The sequence below is a fragment of the Corvus brachyrhynchos genome, unplaced genomic scaffold, assembly GCF_000691975.1.
Source record: "Corvus brachyrhynchos isolate BGI_N302 unplaced genomic scaffold, ASM69197v1 scaffold365, whole genome shotgun sequence".
NCBI lineage: Eukaryota > Metazoa > Chordata > Aves > Passeriformes > Corvidae > Corvus > Corvus brachyrhynchos.
This window is the reverse complement of record NW_008239544.1, coordinates 1,391,765-1,397,764: the sequence shown is the minus strand read 5'-3', so window position 1 is coordinate 1,397,764 and position 6,000 is coordinate 1,391,765. Positions and strand designations below refer to the sequence as shown.

The following is a 6,000-nucleotide window of genomic DNA, read 5'->3' as shown; positions in this document are numbered from 1 at the left end:
CATTTTGACTGCTGCAGTAATGAGTCAGTTAAAAAAAAAAACAACTCAGTTTACAGACTCCTGCCCTTATGGGAATAAAGAGGAATGGCAGAGGAGCTTCCCCTCCCTGACCCAGCACAACCAGGGACCCTTTGCTACACAGTAACATCCAACACACCTGGCTGGTGTCAGCCCAGCCCCTCTGGGGGCCACCACCAACCCCTGCCTGCATGAGCTGCTGCCAGACTGGGGATGCAAAAGGCTCTGGGGTTACCCGAGGGAAGCCGAGGGATGCTCAGGTCTGCAGGAAGCCCATCCTCAGCCTGGGTGTCAGTTCTATCCTAAACCACATCTGCAAGTATGAACTACAAGATATAAAAATACAAAAGTGGCCACATCTGCTTCCAGCCCACGGATACCAGCGAGGTTCCCAAGCAGAGCAACTTCTGGAGCCAACGGTACCAACAGGGCCACACATCCAGGACTGAGAGGTGTGAGACAGCTACTTATGAGTTACTACAAAAACCTACTGAGGAAAAGGAGTATTATTTCATGTTTATAAAAATGTAAATATAACAGTATTCTATGCATGTGCCTACTATTATTTATATATAATAATCTGACTCCTCTATATACATATATATAATCCTAGAATATACAGGCAGTGTGTATTTACATCCCTATACAGATTGGGAGAGGAAAAGCCTCTCCTCCTGTGTAACCCCCCGGAGTCCCCCACTCCCCTAGAGAATTCCACCAGTTTCCCTTTGCAAGAGTTTACCCCCTGCAGCATTCTTCCTTGTTTCTGACACGTTTATCCCATTTCCAACGCTGACCCTCTCCCGGTGCCACGGCACAGACGCCCTGCCCGGGGCACCATGGCCACTACAGCTGGCACAGCTGGTCTGAGCAGGAACACAAAGTGCTCACAGTCAGCCCCAAAGTCTAAAAAAGCCCAAATTAAAACAAACCCCCTGAACAAACACAGCATCCCAGTGCTGCTTCCTTTTAGCTTCTACAGAATGGAGCTGCCCCGAGACCCTGGAACACGAAACCACCAACTCCCTGAAACTCAGTTTTGCACTAATGACAAGTCACCAGTGACCAGCATTTGCTCTTCTCACCTTCCACCCACAGCTCGGAGCATGCCAAGCAATTCCCTCTCCTCTCTCCTGCTTCTCTCTCTCAGATCCATGTCCGTGCTCCCTGTGCTCCCAAAATGCCCCTGGAAAAGGAACCCAACTGTTTGCCAAGCAGAGGCATGAGAAAATAGGAATGAAAATCCATTCAGACATATTTTCCTTTTATAAATTAGATACTAAATCAAAATCTCAACAGAAACTTTAAAAAATAAAGTTTGGCTCATTCAGGTGAGGGGAATGTCCACTGACACAGCTGCCCAGACTTGGTGCTTCCAGTAAAAACCTGCGAAAGTTATGTTTAACTGCTCATGCCTTAGTTTATCTTACAACTATACAGGAAGCAACCACCCTGTCAGTGATTAGAAGTAATCATAGTCACTGATCAGACACTGGACATCCACTTCAGAACAGCCAGCCTGGAATTATTTCTTGAACTAGATTTGTGTTAAAATAAGAGCAAAGTGTTTGGCTTGCTGCAAGATCAGGCAGTGAGGAGGCAATTAATAACAAAACAACTGTTAATTAAGCACAAAGCACCAGTAACTCCATGCCAGAGGAGCTGTTCAGCTCCAACTGTGCGTTAAGTGTTGTCTCTGTTGTTTCTGGGTGGGCTCTGGGCAGACTCAGGGTAAAAGCTGAGGGGATGTGGTGGGGGCTGGCAGGTCCCTCTCCCTCAATTTTCACCTGTGCCCACAAATGGGTGCTCTGGGACCCCCAGCGATGCTGGATTTACAGACTGATACCTCAGGAGCCTCTCTGCACCCAAAGGGCCCAGACACGATGCCAGTGCTCCATGTGCTCCTGGAACACAGGGATCATAGAGAAGCTCTGCTGCCCAATCTCAACTGCTAAATATGCCAGAAGTGAATGTTCAGGCCCCTGGTAAAACACAGATGTGGCTCAGGCTGTGCTCCCTGCCATGACACCCTGCAGCCTGTCCATGAGCTCTTTTGGGGCTGATCCAACCCCTCCACCCTCGGAGCCGCTGCCCGAGCACGCGCCAACCGCTGAGCGACCTCTTCAGTCACACAAATACTTTTTGTAACCAAATCACATGTTCAAAGTGTTGTACATTTAAACATTGACCTAAAATGAACAGGTAAATTTAACACGAGGAAAGGAAGGTGTTTCCAGAAGGGAAAGCTGGGATAGCACAGCCCTTGGTTGGTTTTTTGTGGTTTTTTTTCTCTCTTCTCTTCATAAGCGACCTCAAATGCCCACAATTCAAACATACCCTTCCCTGGAGCTGTGGCAGGCTTGGGATGAGGATCTCTTCTGGGCACTCATCCTGTTCCATGGAGAATTGGTCCCTGGTGACTTGGCACTGACCAACGAACGGATACAGCCCTTCGGAACAATGAGCAAACTGAAGCAGCACACGAGCGAATCCATCGTTCCTGTCACTCCTTCTGTGTGTGACAGCCCCAGGTGACACCCAACAGCTCATCCTGGGACACTGATCCTGCAAACACCACCAGTTCCTTTCCCAGTGAGTGGCTATGGACTTCCACAGCCCTCTGGACGTTGTTGGGTCCATTGTTCTCAGCCTGAGCAGCCCCACACAGCACCTGGGCACTGCTGGGGGCTGCTGCTTTCCTGTCGTGAACCATTACAAGATGTTGTTAATGTTTTGTCTTAGCAGGGGAAAAAAAATAAAGTACAGAAAGAAAAAGTCTGGGTCGGGGTTAAAGCAGCTCTGGACATGATGCAGCGGGGAATTCTTTCTGTCCTGATTAAAATTTCCAACGTTTGAGCATAATCATAAATTAGGAGTTAAAACACAGAGGCGCTAGTATTAAAATATTAAATAGGCAATGAGAGTGAAGAAAAGCTGAATGGCTCATTCTGAGGGAAACCCCAATATTTCATATATTATATAATCCTAAATGCCTCTGGGTTTCCTTGCTAGGCTGTGAGTGAGGGACACACCAAACACAGAGCGAAGCTTCTCGTGGCCAGCTGGACCAACACTGCCTGATGGAATGGCGAGAGATGAACACGTTATTTATGTTGCAAAAAGTACTTAAATACTCAATAAAGACATAACAAACCCCACCCCACCCCACTGTTATCAGACGCCACGTTGTGGTAGAACATCAGACAAACTCACAAATTTACCACAAAAATGTGTGGCAAAAAGAATATTTTATATATATGTATATATATAAATTTTTTATATTTATGCCAATGTACTCACTCAGTACAAATAGCAAAATAGTTATACCATTTCCTAAATACAAAATATAGCTTTCCAAAAAAATGAAACACACATTAGATATAAACCATCCAAAACTTGAACGATTGAAAACTGTATTCAAAATTAAATGACCCAGAGCAGGTCTCTTTCTGAAAAGTTCCCTTCATATCGGCAAGAAGCCTTACTACTGAAAACGTAATTCAATGCCTCTCAATGAGAGAGAGAAAGAGAGAGACAGAAAGAGAAAGTGAACGTCGTGACAGACCAACAAACGGGGGAAATCCAGGAAAACCAACAAAAACTCTACACGGCTCAACTACGCACACGAGTTAAGGGGAAAACACACAGTAAACAGACTCGAGGAACTTAAAAAAAACCATTTACAGACGGTTCTTTTGTTATTTCAAATAACAAAAATGAAAAATGACGTGATACCAGCTACACTCTACCGAGGCGGAACGGGCGCCGCAGGAGCGGCTCGGCTCCGGCGGCAGCGGGAGGAACACGGATCTGAACGAGGCTGTAGTGAGAGATCACACACTGTCCGGAGAGTTGAAGCACCTAAAAAATCCTCATGCCTCACAATACACCTGCGTGGTCTGGAGTGGGTTGTTTTTACATTCGGTAACATCAGTCAATGATTTATTCTTTAATTAAACACGACAATCTAGAAACCAGACTTGGGGCTCTGTGGTAGAAAAAGGAAAAATCACTTCAGAACTGCAATGAGCTCCATGTGCTACAAAGATGCAACAGCTCAGGATGAAGTGATGTTTTAAGAAGGCTTAAAAATGATGCAATTTGCCCCCTACTTGGAGTAAAGCCAAGCTTTTTCCATCAGTCACAGCTGGAAGTGGCGGGTTAAGGGGGATTCCTGCGTTTAGAAGGTGGTGGAGACATTGCTTCCTCTCTCCTTAGTCCTTGATTATTTGTCAAAGCTTCTACTGACTAAGCAATTTACTGCCAACGATTCCTAAAAGCTGTTTCTGAGCTTTAAAGCCAGTAGGATATTTACGTCTTTTTTTAAAAACACAATACAAAACTGAGGGAGAGAAGGAAAACCATGGAAAGAATGAAAGGGAGAAGGCTGGTTTGGGAACAGCTCATGAGGCTTTACAGAGCTCTAACCCATCAGTCAAGAGCGGGAGACACAGAGGAGTCCCTTCCTCAGCAACACAGAATGCTCTTTTCAAGCTGAAGGTGTTTTAGAGAAGATTTTAAGATCAACTGGAAGTTCCCCTTCATTTCTTCATTCTGTAGAGCCACCAAACCCTTGCTCTATGTACAGCTCCACATAAGGGATGTGGGAAACCATTAATCCCATTGTCAGATGGGAACTGGTTATTACAGCAGCAATTCTCTGCTTGGTTATTACAGTTAACAATACTTGCAATTCATAAAGGGTGGGTTTGGCTCTCCCACTCCGTGTCAGCCAAGAGATCCCTTCACTTACTGACCGCTGAGTCACAGCTCGGGGCAGAGGCAGCTGCTGTTTCTGCTGCACGAGCTTCCCGAGGAAAAAGAGAGGATATGAAGAAGGAATAGGAGGGAAAAAGTAAACGTGGTAACATGGATTACCTTCCAACAACAATAATAACTGACCAGATATGCTTTAAATTCCAAGAGCCCCCACAGTAATGAGGTTTAGGAATCCGGTAACAGCCCAACCCCACGCCCCAGTAACACAAAGCATAACTCCTCAGCATTATTGGCACTATGGAGCCCAAACTCCATGGTCATGGCCTCAGGTCTGCCACTGGCCACGCGTGTGCTCTTTAAAGAGGCCACTTTTCCACAGAAGCAATTGGTTCCACGCAGCCTAATCCAGAGTTGGAAGGTCTGAGAGGATCTGGGGAATCGTCGCTTTTTTTTTCTTCACGGAATTTCTGCATGAGAAAACAAGCAGAAAAGTCAGCCATAACTAACCACAGTTCCCTCTTCCTTCTGTGCAGTTGCTTCATCTTCAGGGTGTTCCTCATGAGCAGGCACTGAACCAGGGGTGAGGAGCAAGAGAAGCTCTGGAGAGACTCCCAACTCCATATACAAACCCTTTTAGATTAGAGAATGAAGTGTATCACTTCAGTGAAAACTCAAGAGGGGATTTAGCTCAAGACCAGCCCCAAGTTCCACAGCACAGCCTACACTGGACTCCAGAGTCCTCCCGGTTCTTGGTGCTCATTTGTAGTCAAGGGCTCTTTCCCCCCTCTGAAAAAGACACCTTCTAAAAGCAGAGTGTCTCCTAGCAACAGCTGATGCTGTCAGCTGTTTCTAACACAGACTCAGCATGTGGCACACTCAGGAGCTGCCACATTCCACCAAAACTTGTTCTCACATTACATTATTGTAACCCGGGGGAAGAGTTCAGAACAGTTCAGACTTGAGGTGTTATTTACTCATTAAGCCTCACGTTTTTAAACTACAGTCATGTTTCGTAAGGTTTTGATCTGCCAAGCTGTCAGTGATCCACTCTCCTCCCCAACAAAGCACCAGACTGTCACGGCAGATGACAAAACGTATGAAAATTGAACAAAAGTCTCAACTGTTTCACACAAATTCTGACCTCTGACTGGTTTTAGTAACTTCATTCTGGTACTATAGTCTTAATTCAGCCTCACTGGTGTTTTAGCTGGCCTCTTAAAGCACAGTCACACACTGCAAGGTACAAATGGGCTGAACAAAGCT

General features: G+C 45.8%; 1 protein-coding gene across 1 annotated transcript in view; it reads right to left on the bottom strand.

The window, feature by feature from the left end:
- NFAT5 (nuclear factor of activated T-cells 5) overlaps positions 1–6,000 on the bottom strand; it is a 37,515-nt gene continuing 31,515 nt past the window's right edge. The window contains exon 14 of the mRNA XM_017741358.1: positions 1–5,204. The gene's annotated coding sequence lies outside the window, so the exon portion shown is untranslated. The remainder of the gene's footprint in view (positions 5,205–6,000) is intronic.